At 38.2% G+C, this 22,611-nt stretch overlaps 1 protein-coding gene across 5 annotated transcripts in view; it reads left to right on the top strand.

Annotated features, from left to right (window-relative positions):
• Positions 1-22,611, top strand: part of NTRK3 (neurotrophic receptor tyrosine kinase 3) — a 479,767-nt gene that overhangs the window by 106,213 nt on the left and 350,943 nt on the right. Inside the window, exon 1 of one of the 5 annotated variants that reach the window (XM_075207753.1) lies at positions 20,089-20,164. The exons of 3 other annotated variants lie outside the window; for them this stretch is intronic. The gene's annotated coding sequence lies outside the window, so the exon portion shown is untranslated. Of the gene's footprint in view, positions 1-20,088; positions 20,173-22,611 lie in introns of those variants that run through there. One more of the 5 variants, XM_075207752.1, reaches the window with a different exon arrangement.

Here is a 22,611-nt window from a genome sequence, read left to right as displayed (position 1 = left end):
TTACCTAACGGGTAAATCAGACACGTCATTGTGGTAGATCATACTTGACAATATTTACACTACAAGTTTGTGCAAAATGTGTTATTCCTTTATGTGCTAGATGCAAATATCTCCACCAGCACAATTGTAATAGATGTGTATGAAAACGATCACATAAAACGAAACCAAAAGGAACAACCAAGAAACATAGATAAAAATAAAAATGTTTTCTTTAAAAACTGAATTTATAAAGATATAAACCAGATATCACAAGAGGAGTAAACACATATTACCATCTTTACTCCTCTTATGAAACCTGGTTTATTTATTTGAAGAATAACAACTATCACATTGACATTCCGGAGGAGTATTTGTATTATAGGATGATTAGTAATCCTTCAACTTAAAATCTGAGTTTTGTATCTACTCAGTTATATAAACTGTTTGACCTCCTTTATTATGCAATTGTAACCTTCATATTTTACTCATTTTTATATTGAAGTTTTGATATTAAAACTATGATTTGTTATAATAAATCAATTTTTGAGTATGTTAGTTGTCTGCCATACCCCTCAGTGCATATCTATTCATTTTTTTTAAAGAATATTTTTATTTTTACCTACATTACTTGGCGCTCCTTTTGGTTTTGTTTTATGTGATCTTTTTGTATGACCTCTTGTAAGGAGCAGACTCGTCACATTTTAGGATACTGTTCAATTTTAAGAAACAGGCGCCTAGGAATATTCTCTTTGTGTATGAAACAGGTATCTGAGGTGATATACAAGAGAAAAGAATAGCGAGAGCCAGACAAAAGTCTGTTGTGATGTCACGTGCCACTGTTGCACCTAGTTTTGCACAAATGTTCATGAATGCGCACAGTAACATAATGCCTTCTGCAAAGCAGCCCAAGGGGTATATTTACTAAACTGGATGTTTGAAAAAGTGGAGAAGTTGCCTATAGCAACCAATCAGATTATAGGAAAAGGAATCTAATGATACGTTTTTGTTCTTGCTCGTCAGTATAATGGTTTGGCATTAATAAACTAGCAACCCTTTAAGTTCTTTCACATACTCGTTTTACAGAATACAGTTAGGGGTATATTTACTAAACTGTGGGTTTGAAAAAGTGGAGATGTTGCCTATAGCAACCAATCAGAATCCAGCTGTCATTTTATAGAATGTACTAAACAATTGATCACTAGAATCTGATTGGTTGCTATAGGTCCACATCTCCACTTTTTCAAAGCCACAGTTTAGTAAATATACCCCCAGGTTTTCTCTGGATGGTGTGTGGGTCTGTGTGTATAGAGATAATCCTAATTATCTAGTGAAATTATATCTTTGACTAAACAGCATAAATTAGGTATTTTTGTGTGTACAAAGATGTTATAATGAGCTGTAAGGGATGGATACAGAGAAAACTTGAGCCCGTGGTTGGAGGTGGAGTTTTAATTGATCGCTCCAGTTGCAGGACATGTGCCCAACCCAGGTAAAGTACTTTTATATGTTTGATATTTCAAACTCCATAATTATGATATTTGAGATCATGACATAATATTACTTTACTTAATTACTGATTACTGACAGCAGAGGTAGATCTACTCACCTTTACAGCATTGTACACAGCAGTCACAGAACACCAATCTGAGCAAGCAGGCAAATTTATTGTGTTATGACCAAAGGGTAGGAGCAAGAGCACTAATGACACTGGAAGATTTGCACTGTGCCCTCTAGTCATAGAAGATATCTATTGTGACCTAAAACAGGCATTTAGCGGCTTGCCAGCTGCTGTGGAAATACAAGTCCCATTATGCCCTGCCAGCCACAGGTTGGCAGCACATGCAAGGACTTGTACTTCCACAAAAGATGGAGAACCACTGGTTATGCTAGCTTGGTATTATGGAAATGATGTACATTGGATGTAAATAGCTATAATATACAACAAACACAAAAAATGCTAATAGTTCCATGTCTATAGCAAGTGGCTGTCTGATGTGCACCATATGAGGAAATTGGTTACTTTAGACTAAGGGGTATATTTACTAGGCTGCAGGTTTGAAAAAGTGGAGATGTTGCCTTTAGCAACCAATCAGATTCTAGCGGTCATTTTGTAGAATGTACTAAATACATGATAAATAGAATCTGATTGTTGCTATAGGCAACATCTCCACTTTTTCAAACCAGCAGTTTAGTAAATATACTCCTGAGTCTTATTTCCCTTCAATTACACTGTTTCCACTAATTTTGCACCCATTTCTGCAGGGGAAACAATATCCAGCCATTGCAATCAGTAGCATCATTTGCTCTAGTTAAAAAAAATCTTGCAAAGATGTTTCTTAGATTATGTAGGGAACTGCTGCAAATCGTTATCTGCTGGTGGAATTATCCCTTAAAATCACCAACACATTCTAGGTACCATCTGTCACCCACGCCTAATAGAGAAAGATGTATTATGTGCACAAGTGAAACAACCCTGTATCCCTTCTTTGTGAAACCCACATGTACAAGGTACAATCCATCAGCCTGAAGGGTAATATGTGCAATTGTATAAGAGCAAATTCCTTGCCGTTTTGTTTTATAGTCAAATCTGGTAGTGAATGGTTTAAAGCTAACACAAAAAAAATATCAATTTATTACCCACCCACTCTTCTCTTAACGAATTGCATTTGTCACAGACTAAAACAGAATTCCCCCACACACTGTCAATATAATGTCACTTCATGTTCTTTAAACATTTTTTCTAAAGACTTCACATAATTTGTGCTAATTAGAGAGCAGAATGCTTGCCATAAAATGGAACAGCAGTGCTGCAAAGTCGGAGCTAGTCAGAGACATTATCCAAAGGCTTCATCTTTTGTTCCTAAACAGGATGTAATGGGAACATTTGCTTAGCATGTTTTTCTACATGTTTCCAAGGACGGTTTGTACAATAGTAGTGTTTTTATACATTCCTTTTATATTTTCGTACCTGGGGGAAAAAAAATTATATTTTGCATGGTGTATTATTACGCCCTTGAGAGTTTGACTGAGCACAGAAACAAGCAATTTACAATGCTGCTTGCAATTCATTACCACTAGACTGACTGTACATTAATTAGCTGATTCTGGATATGACAGATAAGGTGACTGTAAACGCCAGTTATGGTCTTAAACCTCCATTTTATATCCCATCACAACTGAATTATTAATTAGAGTGGGAGAGCAGGGGAGGACTCCTTTCACTCTTGTTGTATCCATTTCAGAAATTGGTTCTGTGTAATATACCAGAAATGTAATGACTGGTAGGATTCTGAATCTGATTTTCTAGTACTAGGGTCAAAGTAATACAGTTCAACAGTATTGAAGCACAGGGATCCGGAATGCATTACACACAGGTTGTGCCATGCAAAGTTTGGTTGTAAAAACTTAAAACGTTTGTCTGACAGTTTTATTTTACATAAAAATGATACTGTCGGAGCATGTCTAATTGGGGCAGTTTGCATGATCCAGCCACCCTTAAAACAAGGAAGATGCGTCGCTCTAACAGTGTCCTCTCCATTACACTTCAGTGGCAGTGCAGTATAGTTAGACATGAATGGTGGCCGTGTGATGGGTGCTTGGTGGTGACTCTTGTCTAATTGACATGTGCAGAATCTGTAGAGGTGACCAACCTGTGGCACTGCAGCTGTGGCTTAACCACTTAACTTTAGATGTATGTAGATAGCAATGATCTTTCTTAGTTGAACAAAGTGGAAATGATCAAGGTAAACGCTTATTCTAATGAGAACGCCACTGTCAGGAGCTGAATTGAGAATCCGCTGCTCACTGCAGCCCTGGACAGTGTATATTTCCTATCACGTTCCATTTTATTTTCATCTCCAGATTGCTCAGCTTAGAAGGAACGGTGCTCTAAACAGTGGCTGGATGCAATGTCTGATTGGGCCATGGAGGGCCCACCAGGGAAATGCAGTTTTAGGGGCCCATGAAATATTGTGTGTGCACCATCCTCAAACCGAGGGCGCACCTCTGAAGGGGCGTGACCAGCCACCAGAGTCAAGCCCAGCCAGTGGAGGTGGCGTGGTTAGCCCACAAAATATATTTTATTTATTTATTTTGTACTTGTTAATTATATGGACGCCACTGCAGCTCCTCAGCTCTGTATAGCATTTTCCACTTAGGGCTAGATTTACTAAGCTGCGGGTTTTAAAAAGTGGGGATGTTGCCTATAACAACCAATCAGATTCTAGATGTCATTTTGTAGAAAGTACTAAATAAATGAAAGCTAGGGCAACATCCCCACTTTTTCAAACCCGCAGCATAGTAAATCTAGCCCTTAATCTGCTTTTATCAAATGACCATCTGCCAGCCTCAAGACGGTGGATAAGCCATCACGCCAGCCAAGGTATGAAATCGGCAGCTCAGGTGTAAGTAGCAGCACAGCAATTGCAAACTACAATGATGTCCGTATAATTAAAGGGAAGTGTGGTAGATGGGGTATCTGGCAACAGGCAGGAACGGGGGGTCTCAGAGGGGGTTCCTGGAAGCATGGAGAGCACCAAATATGCACAGCTCGGCTCACATACACACCACCTCTCTCATATATACAGGAGCTAGTCAGAGACATTATCCAAAGGCTTCATCTTTTGTTCCTAAACAGGATGTAATGGGAACATTTGCTTAGCATTCTTGGTTAACGTTGATCTAGGACATGCCCTATCCAAAATATAAATCTGTCCCCACATTTAAAATTTACCTCCCCCCTTCAATGCAACATGGTTTTTGCCAAGGTGCAAATTTGCACCTTTTTTTTTTTTGCTTTGCCCCTAACTCAGCATCTGGCTGACTGTTTTTCGCAAGCGACGTGAGCAAACTTCTCTGACAATCTTGCAGGCATTAGGATAATTGAAGATGGCGGCTGTTGCCAATCACAAATGCTTGAAAATCATGCGTACACTGATAGCCAGCACTGAGGACCAGAGTAAAAAAAACAAAACATTGTTCTTGAGGGCAGCAACATTGATTCAACAAAGTATATAAAAAAACAATATCTGTGGGAGAGACGGGGGTTAAAATGGGTGGGAGATTGGACACAACGTCATAAAAGGTGAATCAATTCATGCAGATTAGGTATTTCTGGTTTGCTGAGCATCAGCTTAATAATGTTGACTCTTAATATTTGAGCTCTTCCTCTAGCAAAAGCTTCATCTGAGGTGCCCATGCCTACTACATATGTCAGAAACCACATGCGAGAGACATTATATTTTTAAGTGCTATTTTGTTATCTTAAACCGTTTATACAAACATATCTTGTTACATAGCAGTGAAAAGCGCACTGGATTAGTGGATACCTGCTATTAAGTTCCCCTGAATGAGGGACTTAATGTCACATGGTCAGATCACACTAAATCTGATTGCCATTTGCCTTCATTGGTCATTTTTACAGCTAAAGGATTTTAACAAACGGAGCTGGCATTTTCATTGTTAATATAAATGAGTTGATCGAGATTTTCCCTGACTAATTAAACCAAAATCCTTCCAGTGGGGATTCTAGGGTTTAATTCCAACTAATGCAAACAAGATAATCAAGATGAGAAATTAGGCATCTTGTTAATGGGTATATGGATTACTTTAGCATCCCAGAATCCTCATAATTTCTGCTGTGGTTTCGTGAATGAGTGACCTGGCCTCTCTTCTCAGATAAGGACTTAATAAAAAAAAGAAAGTACAGATGCACAAATTTAGAATAATGACAGCCTAGAGTTAACTCTTTGCAGTTTTCTAAATGGTGAAAGCAAGAACCTATTCGGGTATCCCACCAATCAGGTTACCTTAATGCAGCGATCCTATGGGTTTTTTTTTTTTAACATAATGCACTCTGACAGGAGAATAGTGTTATTTACAATCTCCCTTATTATTTTTCTTCTGGCTGCTATGAATTATTTATAATTCTGGACTACTATGGCAACCACAGTCACAGGGCACACGATGTAGTAAGAACAATAAAACTCAAATCAGATTTTCATTTATCAGAATAAAAAACCCTGTGTTCAACTTTCTTATGCAGTGCTGTGTATATATATATATATATATATATATATATATATATATATATATATACATACACCGAAAAACACTTGAACAATATTGTGCAGGTCCCACTTGTGCCGCCAAAACACTTCTGACCCATTGAGGCATGGTCTTCACAGGATCTCTGAAGATGTCCTGTGGTATCTGGCACCAAGACTAAAAGCAGATCCTTTAAGTCCTGTAAGTTGTGAGGTGGGGCCTCCATGGCCCTGACTTGTTTTTCCTGCACCTCCCACAGATGCTCGATCAGATTGAGATCTGGAGAATTAGGAGGCCAAGTTAACACCTTGAACTCTTTGTCATGTTCCTCAAACCATTCCTGAACAATTTTTCCATTGTGGCAGGGAACATTATCCTGCTGAAAGAGGCAACTGCCATCAGGGAATACCGTTGCCATGAAGGGTGTACTTGGTCTGCAACAATGTTTAGGTAGGTGGTACATGTCAAAGTAACATCCACATGAATGCCAGAACTCAAGATTTTCCAGCAGAACATTGCCCAGAGTTCACACTGCCTCCGCTGGTTTGCCTTTCTCCAATAAGTGCATCCTGCTGCCATCTCTTCCCCAAGTAAATGACACACAATCACCTGACCGTCCACGTGATGTACAATAGAATGCAATTGATCAGACAATGCCAACTTCTTCCATTGTTCCATGGTCCAGTTCTGGTGCACATGTGCCCATTGAAAGTACTTTCGGCGGTGGACAGAGGTTAGTAAGGGCATTCTAACTGATCTGCGGCTACACAGCAAGCTGCAATGCACTGTGTGTTGTGACACATTTCTATCATAGCCAGCATTAACATTTTAAGCAATTTGTGCTACAGTAGCTCTTCTGTGTGTTTGGACTAGAAGGGATAGCCTTCTCTCCCCATTCGCATCGCTGAGCCTTGGGTGCCCATGACGGTGTCGCTGGTTCACCAGTTCTCCTTCCTTGGACCACTTTTGGTAGGTACTAACCATTGGACATTGGGAACACGCCATAAGATCTGCTACAACCCACTTGTTAGCCATCAGTCTGTTCCCTTGTCTAAGTCGCTCAGATCCTTACACTTGGCCATTTTTCTTGCTTCCAACACATCAACCTCAAGAACTGGCTGTTCACTTGCTGCCTAATATATCATATCCCTTGACAGATACCATTGTAATGAAATATTCAATGTTATTCACTTCACTTGTCAGTGGTTTAAATGTCCTGGCTGCTGGATGTGCATATATATATATATATATATATATATATATATATATATATATAGTGGCAATTGGGACACTTTGCCACCTTCTACACAGAGCAGGAGACCAGGTGAGCATCTGGTCTAATCAATTAAGGAGTCAGCCAGAGCAAGGCCTGACAGGAAGCCTAAAAAGCTGGGGTTGAGCTCTGTGTGGGAGACTGAAGCCAACAAGTGGTCAGTGACCAGTTAGGGACCTAACTGTGATGGCCAGAGTTTAGGGCTATGGGACTATGTTTATTTTTGTGAATATTTGATTGATGAAGACACTACCAAGACTGTTTATCCAACCTGACAAGTAAATAAACGTTAACGCAGTTCAGCAGAAACCTGTGTGAGGAGCCATCTGTATGCACGCTTTTCACAATAATATATATATATATATATATATATATATATATATATATATATAGTGACAAACTCTTTATTCACAGATGTCAGGATGGTACAGAGAGCAAGATGTGTATTTTCAGCAGTCGAGGAAACCAAAGTTTTTTTTACAATTTCCCGTGACCCTGCTTCTGGCTAACCCTCCAGTTTCCTCACTAGACACCGAACACTGTCTGGCATCGGTCGCCCCACTGAAAAACAAACCTAGCTGTGTTATGCTTCATCCTCAGCGCTAGCTAGAAATTAATCACACCCATATGCTCCACCTTTGAATCTGTGTCCTGTGTAGAGAAGTGTGGACATTTAACCCTGAGAAAGTATCAGTCTCACCCTTAACAGTCTGTGGCAAACTGCACTTTCTGCTACGAGAGAGAGAGAGAGAGAGAGAGAGAGAGAGAGAGAGAGAGAGAGAGAGAGAGAGAAAGAGAGAATAACCGATATCATAGACATATACCCACATATTATATTTCAGAAATAAATGATAAACCACTAATATGGAACTTGGGCTGCTCGTTTATGAATCAGGTTTAATGAATGTTGCTAAATTCTTAACTTTTGTATGTACTGTATAATAAGTTTTACAAATGGTAAATGTGTTTTCTATGCAAACAATTTCCTCCAGTATAACAAAAGTACAGTTTTGTACATTGATATATAGCTAATAAATGACACATCTGCAGTCTATGTTTGTGTGGATTTAAGAGCATGCATTTTAATCACTTCCCCCAGCTAAAAGCTAGATGTAATTACAATGTATCTTTTGTCCTTACATTGGTAGATTCAATGTTAAAATCTTCTGTGCCATCAGGCCTGGTGAGCATTTATGTTTATCATCATGTAATTGGGGAGTTTAGTGTTTACATCAAGGGATTAAATTAAGAATATATTCGAGGCATTAAGTTAAGTGTGGTTCTAGGTCATCTTGTATCTGCTAACACATAAAAATACTAACTTGAAGGTCTTTGAAGAAAGACTGCTTCCATGTCGCTACTTCAATGATTTTTAGCTTTTGTAAATCAGATTCCTTTGATAGTAATTCATTTGCATATATCACTAAGACACACAATCTTTATCACGCAAGTTGCAACAAAAGCAATCACATATACAGCAGTGTTGGGCAACCTGATACGCTTCTCGAGCCACATTGTATGACCCTCTAATGTTCAAAAGAGCCACACATTACCCTTAATATCAGTTATAAGTTAAACATTACATTCAATCAAAGAAAAAGACACCTATGTATAATAACATATCAGCTGACATTTTAAACAAGTATTAGAAGCTATAACAAAAATGTCTGACAATAAAGGAGGAAGGACATGGGGGCCGCAGGTGAAGGCTCAGAAGGATGTCTGTGGCCCTTCATTGATATACAGCATTTACATCATACTGGCCTACTTTTGAGATCCCCCCTACAGGAGGGGAGAGCTCAGTGACTTGGTCTGGGGGCGTGGCTACCGGAATTACGTCATTAGACCCCACCCCTTTGCAAAATGCCACAATTTGTAGGCTATTGCAGCAGGGGGCGGGGCCATGATGACACCATGAATGTATGGGAGACTCCCACACATTCTGGAGCCTCCTGGACATTCTGGGAGAGTAGGTAACTATAATTTATATAGAGTAGACAGGCTCATAGCTGATGGGCTATAGTCTGCATGCTCTGAATGAGTAGTGGCAGAAAACAACAGTTAAATGGTGTTTTTCCTCCTCAGATGACTAATATATTGTATATGCCCTATTTAAGTTTTCACTAAATATGCTGCTCTATCTATATAGGTTCTTATATAGGTTGGGTGTTCTTACACCCATGTCTTAATATCAGCAGGTAGAGTTGTTGTCCTGTGTAAAATGACATAAAGCTAGTCTCTCCATACAGCCGTATCCAGTGCAGAGAGCAGTGTTATGTCATATCCCAGGATAAGGAAAACCTCTGTGCGATGACATAACCACACAGCGGAAACAAAGATATACAAACATGAGCTATATTATATATGTATTGCAAGAGGGCAAATACTAAGAATAAACATCAGTAGATGTTCGTTTCTCTAGTCTGACTGGGTTTGTCAGATGTCTGATATTAGAACTCTACATACAGTATGTAGAACAATAATGGGCAACCTGATACACTTCAGTTGCCACGTTGGCTGCCCATTAACCTTGGGAAGGGCTGCACATTTTCCTGAATCTCAGTGAAGTTAGAACAAAAAAAAAATGAAAGAAATAGACACCTATCTGTAATAAAATATTAGGCATTTTGAACAAGTGGTGTAAGCTATAACAAAGAAGTCTGACTATACAGCAGGAAGGAACTGGGTGATATAGATGAAGGCTTGGAGGGTCGCATGTGGCACTAGGACCACCTGGCGCCCGACAAGTCTTCTATAAAACACTGCTGCCCTAAAATATGCCAGATTAGAGATGTTCATGGAAACAGGACACTGAAAGAGGTGGGTGGGCAGTAGACAGGGACATCATAGAGGGATAAATAAATCAGAGACACTATTTAAATTCCAGTCGTCGTCCCCCCCCAATAAAAAATACAACAATGCTTTTAATTTACTAGGAATTTAAATACCCATGTTGATCATTAGGGTCTGACTTATAGTTTGATGCATTTTGTACCCTGAACCAATGCATAAAAATGAAGTAGCAAAAAGTCCAATTCAAAACACAACAGCATTTTTATATTTGCCTATGTCAGGCATAGAAATGCATATACACCCAACAATAGCATAGTGATGCAACATAACAGTTGTGAATAATTAAATCACATTACCCTATACCTACCTAATATAATGTAATATACACAAGAGAGAATATTATCTTGACAATGTTGTTACTAAATTCTATAGTCAAATTTTCCATACAAAATATATTGAAATACAAAGACCACCACATTCCTCAATCAATGCTTTATAAATGCAATGGGAATCCTCTTTCCTGCAATAGTCTAAATGGAAATGACAAATAAGAAATCTGAATACATGCCCACTGCTTGAATGAACTTTAATGAATGAAGTACTATCAGTTCAGTGTTTCCGGTAAACCTGAGCAATATAGAATTGGATTCAAAATGAATCCCATATGCGCTCCTTGCTTAAGACCTCCATTGAGAATCTGCTGTACAGTGCAACCCACTAAATGGATGTTTCCTGACTAGGTCACCTTTTGGCACAATAATTTTCAGATTCCAAAGTTTAAGGGAAACAGTGCTGATGTACACTCCTTCTCACTGCAAAGTCTGTGTAACCTAAACAAGCCAAACAATCATGATATCAAATGTTATATTAATTAAACGGTTTCACTGGCCCATTTGTTCACTCTGCAAATCCAGTGTCTACACATATGATCTCGGTGTGGATAGAAAACATTTTAGGGTTGCAGACACTGGATTAATATATACTGTTTTAAGAGGATGGACCACCGTGTGTGTGTGTGTCTATATATATATATATATATATATATATATATATATAAATGTACATGTATGTGTGTGTATATACACATACATCATTCCCAGCCACCCGTTCAGGCTAGACATAGATGTAGTTCACTTTCTTCTCAGACATTTGATTATAGGGGAGGATAATAGGAATGGCCGTGGAAGACAGCTCCTATCTCCCTGCAGAAATGTCTTTGCTCAAATATAGAATATAAAACAGACCAAAAATGTTCACATTTACATTCATGGAACACAACACAAATAAAGAATAATTATGAGATCAATTGTAAAGAATTTACAGTTTAATTTTCAGCCAACATCTGTTAACCTGCAAAACACACCCGTTTCTTGTTTAATATTCAGAAGTCATAAGTCATCTATGGAATTATTGGCCTATATTCTACATGATAGCCTACATGGGAATTCAGCAATCAAAGAGCCATCCAAATCTAATTCTGCTGCCCTGTCGCTAGTGAGAAAATACACACGCAGGCTGTTCTGTAGCAAATGACTCTGTTGTTACATCTCCATATCAGCAGGTTTTGGGAATTAAGCAGTGGCAACTGTGCACTATTGGGATAAAGCTAGAGTATATTTTATGGCGTGACACAGCTCACTTGTTTGTCTCAAGCTGAGAGATGCAGAATTGAAATCCGATGTTCACCCAAGAAACTGCATAATTTTATATATCGCCTCTACAGAAACTCACCAGCAAATCAGAGAAGATATTGCCTGAGTAAAACTATTTATAAACACCTATTGTCTTCATAAATGATACATATGCAGAACTGCTTGGAAGCTAGATGAAGTACATTGAAACAAATGTCACGCTTCTGTCACATTCAAAGGTTTATGCATTAATAATATGCATTACAGATGCATATTTTCACTTACATTGTTTCTCTACTACCTATATAAATGTCAGAACATGATTGGAAAGCAAACACAGTGACATTTGCTTTAATACCATCAGAATACTAGTTACTTTATTGTGTTGTATCACCTGCTTTGTCTGTCGGTGGTTGTATTAGAGTATATGTTGTTTATCTTGTTCTGCTATTCAATGTGCAGACGTAGCTGGCAGCCTAAAAGACAGGCAGGTGTATCTGTACTTGTCATCTGTGTAGCATTCTACTTGGGCATGGCACAATCTACCACCCCAGCAGTCAGGGGCTGGATGGGCTTCTGGGCAGGGGGATATCTATCCCCCGGGCCGGTCCCATAGTGGGTTACCTTGGACTGGCTCACTGGGTCACCTGCCTTTAAAATAGGCTGATGAAAATGTGCCAGCCCTCCCATGCCAGCAGTATCTGACCACTCAACATGATCATTTGTAAAGTGTAATTTCTAAATATCTTTAAAGCCTCTGTTGCTCATGGAGATTAAGTATATCTTATAATTATGGGACAGAGATAACTCATTGCCATTAAATATGAAGTGAGCTTCTATACATAGAGACCTTAATTGTGTAAAAATCTTTATGTTTTTACACTTGTCTATTAAAATGATGTCGCAATTATAGATGTTGTGATTATAAAATATTGTTCTTGCTAAACTTACACTTATTTAGGGGAGATTGTATATCCTTATGGTGCAATGTCTTGTGCTGCGTTCACCAGAACAGATCTTAAAATAGTAGCCAAAGGGTCAATATGAAGGACACATGGTCAGTACTGACTAAGCCTTTTCCAGTAACTGTCAGATCAAAATACAGCAAGCGGCTTACAGAGTCCACCGGGCATGGGAAAAAAAAATCACTGTCAGCACTGACCATGCATTCTTAATAGTGACTCATTCATTACTATTTTTAGGTCTATTTACACAGCATTCACCTTGCAGTGCCCAGGGCACCATATCATGGTAAGATGTAAAACTATTAATACCAAAATGTATACATATGCATGAAAGGAATGCAGTGCTTACACATCATACTTGCCAACATTTGTTTTCGGGCTTCCGGGAGATGCCGGCTGGGACTTGGGCGTGCAGGGGGCGGGGCGCCAAAATCGCGTCATTTTGGCCCTCATTTTGGCGGGGCCAAACGCCGCGATTCCGGGTGAATCGCGGCATTTAAACCGAATTTTGCTGATCAGAGAGATTGCCACACTCTCCCGGGAGTCCGGGAGACTCTCGCGAAATGCGGGATCTCCCGGATATTCCGGGAGAGTTGGCAAGTATGTTACACATGCAAGTAGCATACCTGCAAAATATTCCCATTTGCAAGCCAAATTCCTAAGGCTTAAGTGTGCGGGCAGGTGCACAAAGTGTCCATTTAACAGATCTGGTATCAGAGAAGGACTTTAGTTGAAGGAATCACAGACAAACCAAAGTCAGTGGAGACATAAGTGGAGCTTAGCTAAACGAGCCAGCGTTAGTACATTCAAGTAGTGATGTAGTCAAGGAATAGCAAAAAAATCATTGAGGGGCTGATTCATTAAAACACGCGAAACCAAAGGTATTGTGTGTGTGTGATATACAGTCCCAGAAGAAAGCACACACACACAAAAATATTCAAGTATTGTCAACTGTTAGTAATATAGTCATTGATGCATTTATCAGGATGTTATTAATGTCTATTGTATGTAAAATGCATTTTTTACAGTTGCCCTTGATTGCAAACACATGATATAGCATGCATACATGATCATCCTCACAAACAATCAGCACTTACACCCACCTGTCCTGTAGCTGGTGCAAGTGATATGACTAAAAAAACACATACTTCAGTGATGCCTAAAGATTTAATTTGACTCTAATTGCCAATCGCGACCATGCCTATGGTCGCGATTGGCATGTCCTTACTGTACATTGACTAGTGTATACACCCTTTCCCCTCCCCAATACGCCAATGAAATTGTAGGCTGACGGAAGTGTCCTTTACATTGGAAGATTCATTGGATGTTTCTGCGTTTACTGGCGTACAGTCAGTTTCTGGCGCAGTGTGATTTTACGCCAAATACGGCATGTATCAGAATTTATGTTCCTTAATTAATCAGGTCCTAAGTAACTGACAATACCTCAAGTCTCTCAGGAACTGCAGCTCAAAGAACAACTGTCTTATTTGAAGGCAAGTAAAGCAAACAACCACAGCATTTGGGGATTTAGGCCCCCTATAGGTTTACTTCCTGATATGATTTTCCCCTCTTAATGGATAGCCTTCAAAAATACTTTTTCCATGTTTGCTTGGTAAGATTGATAGGATTCTCAAACCATTTTTGGGGAATGGATATGTTCTTCAGGCCCACCAGACCTTTCTCTGGGCTGTGACTCTTTCATTCTAAAAAATACTATAATTTATATCAAAACATTCTTGAATCAACAATTCTTTCCCGCGCACTCATCTTTTCCATCAACCCTTACTGCATCGTGTGCAGGATTTGAATACCATGGTCAGCTTATCTTTATCTTCCTGAAATGTAGAGAGTAGAGGTTGTGGGATAGAAGAGTCCCATCAATATGATAATAAATGATGTGTGATTGAATAGAAGAGCAAGCTCACTGTTATTTCGTGAGGCTCAGTTTCGCCATAACTCTCTGTATTATATGTCACTACAACAGTATGTGTTTAGTGCTTACAAATGATCATGTAAATAATAACGAGTTAAACAATCTAATAAAATGCAGATGGGGACCATTTGTCTGGAATACCAAATTTACTGTATTTGTTGGCAACAATGAATGGCATGTTCTAGCTACAAGGAAAATGGTCTTTGGCAGAGTTGCTTCAGTGCTGTATAATGTGGAACATTGCTATATGAAATCACATTCATATATTTTCTAACATCTGATTCGAATTCTCATGCTCCAACGATCATAGGGTATCATAGGTCAGTGTATGATAACACAAGACAGATATATACAAATGTTCCATAATTAGCCCAGTTGTTGGGGGGTTTGTTTTGTTTTGTTAAAAAGTCTTGTCCCTGGAAGTTCTAGCTGCTGACTTACCTGCACACACCAGTCCTGTGTGTGCATACAACATCCTACTGTGCGTGTTAGTGCAGTGACAAGAATGAAAGAGAGCCAAACGGTTTATGAAATGTATCTGGTTATATGGGTGAAAGCAGTAGTAGTGTCCAGAGTACCTTCAGCAACTCAGTATTTCAGAGCCAGATAGCAGGTAACACATGATTTATTCAAGAAGATTATTCAGTTATCCTTCATCACAAAATCTCTCAATTCTTAGACATCTGTCCTTAGGCACCAGAGCTACATCATACCTCCCAGCAGCACAGATTTCCATGCATTGATTTGATTCTCAGATTCTCAATCCGCCACAACCGATTAGAAAGTGGGCATGGGTTGTTCGGATCAAGCAGGGGTTAGCTGGATATTGCCAAGGCTTATTTTCTCACAATTTTTTTTTTTTAGGATATGAGTGACCCAGTGATGAACTCCACATAAACATATTTACTGCAAGCTAGACAAATCCCTTCCCTGACACTAAAGTGCAGGACTGGTCTCATAATGTCACAGTGTTGTCCAAACAGACCCTGCTGAGCATGATAACTCTCCAATGAAAAGCCAGAGTCACCTAACATTTGCTTCATATAAATGTTTAACTACTTAGTTGCAGGATACCACTTTCCTCCTATAGACTTTTGTGGCTCCTTTTATGTAACAATCTACCTGCTTTCAGATCGGTTGTATGTGCAAGACCACATGGTTACCTGTGTATGCCATTTACAGTATGTGATTGTCTTCTGTGTGGTATATAAATTAAAATGTATTGAACAGATGTACTTAAAATGTAATAACATGTTATAACATGTTATTCATAAAGAGTGATCATGTCATGTCAGCTATACCCCGTGCAGGGTATAGCTGAGCTTTAAGTGGAACGGTGTGAACCTATTGCAAAACATTATTCACTTCTGTTCGCTTAATACTTGTCTATGGTGGCTATAACACTGATTTTTAATTTGTTTTATTTTCTGGTGTGGAGAGGTCACGCAATACTCTTTCCCTCAGGTTGACGTGTGTGGGTCCATTTCCTGCTATATGTAGATTGAAATGGCAGCCGACTTCTGACTGGATGGGTGTTGCATCCATCCAATTAAGAGTTGGTAGTCATTGCAGTTAGCACATTGGATCCCTCCTCTCATGTGATTCTTTTACAACTGTCCAGCATTCGGGGGCTGGCTGAAATTTTAGCCCAGTTGTAGGGACCCGGCTAAGCAGTCTATTAGGAACATTTGAAAGGAAAAAAAATGCAGGTAGCCCAGTGACCCAGCCCAAGGTAGTCCTCGGGACCGACTGCCCTGATGCCTCTCAGCCCAGCCAGCCCCAGCCAGCATTAGGCTCCAACACAAGTGACTACTCCCAGAGGTACTGTACTAATCAGGGGGGGTTATGTGAGCCCCAACGAAAGGTGGAAAATGCTTTCAATACTTACCACAAAATAAATTAAAACATAACCGACTATTGTGGTATTATGTAATTTTCAGAATCTGTTTTTTTCTGATACTGCATAAAGTTTTTTATGTTTATTTAAAAAAAAAACATTGTGCATTATAATTATTTAATTATTTAGTAGCAGGTAATTTTGAATTTAGGGGGTGCAATTCCTTATTTTCCTAAGATGCCCCATACACCAGCAGTTGACCAACAGTAGCCCTGGAATTGTTGCCAATTAGGATGACAGTATATGGTATAAAACTGTAGAATATAAAAGAAAAAATTACAAAGGATTGCCATATGTTAGGTGGCTAGGCAGCACAAATACATTCTTATGATTAAAGGTGTTTAACTACTACATCTTTTCCGTCCTCTTATTCTTCAGAATTATAACTACAGCTATTACAATGAATTACTGCAAGTGCATGGAATCTCTGTTATAAACTGCAATGTGATGTGCGTTCTTCTAAAATATACAGGCAATGACAGGGAATGTATGTGTGTGTATTTGTGTACACAAATTCTCTGCTTTTATGTGTGACTGATTAGTCTTAAACTCCTTCCAATTCTTTTCTGTCATGTTAATTATACAGCAGAAAAACATCCAGACATTATTACCTCATTATCTTGCACTTGGCAATACTCACGACCTAAACAACTTAGACATGAACTTCTCATGCAAACTTTTCCTGTAACAATTCCCAGAGTTGCCTGCTTTCTGCACTTGTGTGTGTTCTGAAAAATCATACGAGCATGCAGTTTCACTGAGATTTTATAACAGCACTTAATCATTGCTAATGGCTTTGAACAGTGTTATATAATCGGAGCCTTAGAACATTCTGTATAAATTAAATGGGATAGGGTAATTAATCTGTTATTGGCACCAGCAATCATTTTGCGGGAATGGGTTGGTTTATGTGATGAAGTTGGACAGCTGAAGGCGGCTATTAAAGTCCTCATCGGGACTACGATTGCTCTTTTTCTTAATACTGTAATCTTGTTTCTAAAGCTGAAAAAAATCTTTCAGTTTTGCTCTTTTAAATTGATAATGTTTAAATTGATATATGTAGATGTATATATATATATATGACATACATTTTTAGATCTCTATAGTTGTCTTAATGGAAAATATTGAAGCAGTGAATATTATTAGGGAGAGTAGGAAAATTAAGAAGGAAAAATAGGCGTTCACTCACACAAAGGCACAGAAATCTGCATATATGACACAATACAATCTCACAAGAAAAATCTTTTCTCTTCTCAATTCCAACTGGGAGAACGGCATAAATGGATCCTGTAGTAGATATATTAGTCATTTATATGTCTTGATGTTACTCACAGTACCGTAGTTCTGCCTATTAACTCCCACTTTGTAGGAGAAAATTTCCCACCGGCAGCAGCAAACGAAAATAATTCAGAACAGGAATCCACTTTCTTACTGAAATGTGTATGGTTGTAACTGGTGCTGTAGCTTTCCACCTTCAAATTCCTCACTCCAGATATTTAATTGAGTATACTTCATCTGTAATATATCTACAGATCCCTTCATGCCATCCTGTGTGGAATTGAGACAGAGAAAAGCCTTTTTTTTTTTTTTTTTTAGATTGTTTTGTGTCGTATGTGCAGATTTCGGTGCCATTGTGCCATTGTCCTAGTCTTTGATTTCCCTGTGTACAAAACAGAGCCCAATCTTTGTTGACTCTGAGTACAATACAAAGCCCTGTCTTTGGTGGGCCCAGTTTCTGGTGACCAAGTGTACAGCACAGAGCTCAAAGTGCACACTCACCAATACATAAATGTTAACTATACACTAAAGCCAAAGAAACAATAAGAACAATAACGGCAGACATTTTGTTAAAGCCAAAGTTCATTACAACATAGGCACGAGTCTTAGATTGCATACAATATGTTATAGTTCTTTTTAATGCAGACAATAACTAGGAGGTTTTGCTCCTTCTAAACCACAGAATTGTCGTTATTAGCGCATGGGTCAACGGGAACCCTGGCCCCCTAAGTGTGCCCTTGGTCATATTACTTGTTTGGTGAGGTGGTAGAATGGTTGCCATCTCACCAAACAATGGTTTGCCAAGCAATAACATTTAGGGGCATATTCAATTGTTGTCGAAAACGCCAAAAATCTTGCGGCGCGCGCACTATTTCCGTCATTACGGTAATAGTGCGCGTAAATACCGTTATTACGGTAGTTTTCTCGCTAAATTTCAGTAGAATTACCGTAATAACCTGTTTACTTTTTCCGCCGTGGAAAAAGTAAACAATTCTATATGCCCCATTGTGTGCTATTCAATTGTTTGAATTTCCTGCAGCGTTAAAATTATTACCGTTATTACGTAAATACTAAGCTGGATTCCCTGAGCTGCGAGCTTAAACCCACCGTGAAAGGTACCGTAATAACGGTAAGTACGCGCATTATTACCGTAATGAAGGTAATAATGCGCACACCGCATTACTTTTCCGTGTAACGCCAACAATTGAATATGTCCCTTAAAACAATAGTTTAGTTAGATAGCTAAAATGTGTTATTTATATTGTCTGCCTAACTACATTTTCCATAATGTTTAGCATGGTAGTTCAGCAGAGTTAAAGGAACTACTTAAAGCCTTTCGAAAATCCCTCTGGCTCACTGAGCATCATGGGGTATATTATCGCATTCAAAATCATAACAAAGAGCTGGTAAAGGTGGTAAAAGTTATGATTATGTTTTCATTATTACCCTCAAACGTCATTTTTTTTTTTAACCCCTAAGTAGTATTTTAAGTTATTACAGAAGCAAAGGTGGGAATTGGGTCATCCTTAAAGAAACTGTCTCTCCTGGCAGTGATCACTGCCATCAAATTTATGTGAGCAAAATATACCTTATAAAAAAGTTTGTGTGTGTTGGCACATGCACTTAGCCTGGGCCTCAGGAGTTTTATTGATGTTCTCTAAAAGACAGTTTGAGACAGAAGAGGTTGTATTGTAACTATTGTGTTGTGGTACATTGCATAACTGCAAAATAACACCTCTGCCCCCACATGACAGCTTGATGTGGTGTGAAGCAGACTGCTTTTGCTAAAATATTAATCACGTTGTGCTAACAGCAAGTTTAAAAGACCTGTAACTAAAATATAAGTTTTTAATCATATACGAAGCACTTTGTCATACAAATATGCAAACACATTTACACGTTAGTGTTAATGCATTGTCTGCTTGCATGTATTATTTACAAAGTGAGGAAAAGCATTTCTGCAATGAGAAGACTAACAACTATGATTTAATGATGATACCTTTAGTATCTAACTATAGGAGAAATTATGGCCAGCTTTCAAGGTACCATGGGCAGTTTTATTTATTGTCTTAAAGATTCAATTCATAATATGGTGCTTTCTGTGACAATCCCGCTAAATCAGGACAGGTGGGAGGTATGCAGCTAAATTGATCAATTTATATCAAATTTGCCACACACCTCCACCCCCAGCTGTGGGATGAAAGCAGGGGCAGGGTCTTTTGCTCCGCCCACATCCTCGTGCAGTGGTAAGAGGACCTAATGATGTAAGTCACATGGTCCCACCCATTTCTCAAGAAAGATAATCAGAACCTGTCTCGGGAGTCTGTGAGGAATCCTCGAAATTTAGGAGTCTTGCAGGCATTTGGGAGAGTAAGCAAGTATGGCTTATATGCATCATTCACTAAGGATTAACTGTATAGCACAGTGCAACAGCAATGTTTCAACAATCAAAAAAAATACTACTATCTTTTCAAACTGAATTAATACATGTAGACCAAAATCTCCATCAGACATGAATATACAGTATATTAGAAACATATTTCATATATGATTATTTTTCAGTAAAGACAGTTAACTAAAAGCTAATATTATACATTTCAAATGTATCCTATTACCAAACGGGTAATATGACAATGGGCCTGATTCATTACGGAAAGTTAAGCAAAAAATTTTGTAAGTTTCCTTATTCAAGTTTTCTGGACAAAACCATGTTGCAGTGCAAGGGGTGCCAATTAGTTTATTATATTGCACATAAGGAAAATGCTGTCTGTTTTTTCATGTATCACACAAATGCTTGATAGCTTATTTGTACATTGAAATTTAAAGTTGATCTAGGACATGCCTTATCCCAACTATATATCTGCCATCAAATTTTAAGTTTACCTCCCCCTCCAATGCAACATGGTTTTGCCTTACTAACTTACTTTTCCTTAATTTTCCTTAATGAATTAGGCCCAAATCTGTAGTTAATGCTCAAATCATGTTTGTTTGTTTTCTAATTCTAGAAATTATTTAAGATCTAATTTATCCCATTACAAACATGGAACCACATATGACTGGTGTTATTATTGCTGTCAGGGTTTGCATGGTTTGTATCTTACACACACAATTTGCTCTTAATATGGCAATATATATGTTATAAACTATGTCAATACATTTTGATAACAATTTAAAGGAAAATAAACCAAATTTAGGATATTCTAAGGAACACTTATGAAACTTGGAGTTTACTGTGGCATATGACGTTACAAGGCAAATAACAATGCTTTAACCCATACCACAAAAGCAGTTTCATCATTTTCCCAGTACTGTTTAGAAAATTATTATTCACAAATATTTGTGACTCATTTTTCCTAAATGTCTCTCACTGTATTGTGGGAGACATATGTTGGCTGTAAACGCCAACATATTTTATAGTGGTTCGCTATGATTTGCTGGAAATGTTATGCCATATTCAATATAAACAAACAACCCTATGTACACTCAGATATGCAATACTGTTAAACTCCTGCATCTTTATTTACAAAATGCATATGTGACAAAGAAATTTCTGATCTAGAACCATTGATCGGTAACTCATAATTTAGATATTAGCTTAGAGTTGTTATGGGTTGTTACAGAAGTGATTATATGGTAATAAGGCCATCCTGAGACATGGCTACAGATCACAAATTGTTTTCTAATGTTGGGTGATTTTGTTAACTTCCCGCATTGTATCACATCAAGTGGTTTTCCAAAGTGTAATGTTGAATTTCCTTCCCCTATATTTAACTACTACTAGAGGTCACTTTGAGAAAATCGTGCTACACATGCCACGTGAATGAAAAGTATGCATCATGTAAATCAAATTGCTATGTTCCAATGCCAGCTTACATTAATGAATCAGCAGGATATGTGGTATAAGTGGAGCCTACTCATCTTCTAAGCAGCGATAAATATTTATGAATATTAGCTAGTGCATGGTCATGTTATGTACAGAAAAAAGCACTCTCAGTGTTCTGAAAAACTTTCTGTGACATAATCATACTCCAGCTGCCATGACAGGCTCCTGATTGGTAGATTCAGACTACAGTAACAACTCATTTAAATAATGCATAGGACTTTACTACAAATACCAGACAGTGGGGAGGAACAGGGGAGGGGATTTATAGCTTTTTTTTTTTTAATCAAGAAAGATGTTTGTGCTGATAAATGTAACTTGTAAATGGACTGACTTTTACTCAGGCATCATTATTAAAGATCTGTTTTTGAAAACTACATGACAGGTACAGCTTCCAGTGTCGTTGATGTAAAAAAAAACTCCATAAAATTAATACTTACCATAACATCAATAACTCACCAATGTCGCAGTCTATTTTTATATAGTTTGACGTTAGCTTAGCAATATATAAATAATTTTCTGACTATCCCTTTACTAAAAGTAATATAGATACCGGTAGGCATGCACATAATTTCTGCTCACACTTATAAAATATACATTAATGCACAGAAGACTAGAACACTGATGTTTTACATTTTTTATGATGCATAGCTCAGTCTCGTACCATTCCCACAGGAAACCTTGATCTCTCCATCTTCCTTTATTCTATGTGTTTTAGATGATATACAACTGTTCCTATGCTTGGATATTAATAATATATAGTTAATACAAAACAATTGGAATTAATCAAGTAATGGGAATTAACACAGTCAGAATACATCAATATAACTGACAGCCTCTACTTGAGGTTGTTTTATTCCTTTCAGTGCAGGACATTGATAAAAGGCAAAGGTGATGTTGCCTATAGCAACCAATCAGATCCTGTAATTTTCCAGTG

Source organism: Mixophyes fleayi, chromosome 4 (assembly GCF_038048845.1).
Source record: "Mixophyes fleayi isolate aMixFle1 chromosome 4, aMixFle1.hap1, whole genome shotgun sequence".
Taxonomy (NCBI): Eukaryota; Metazoa; Chordata; class Amphibia; order Anura; family Limnodynastidae; genus Mixophyes; species Mixophyes fleayi.
The sequence above is the reverse complement of the archived record's forward strand: the minus strand, read 5'-3'. Positions and strand labels throughout refer to the sequence as shown.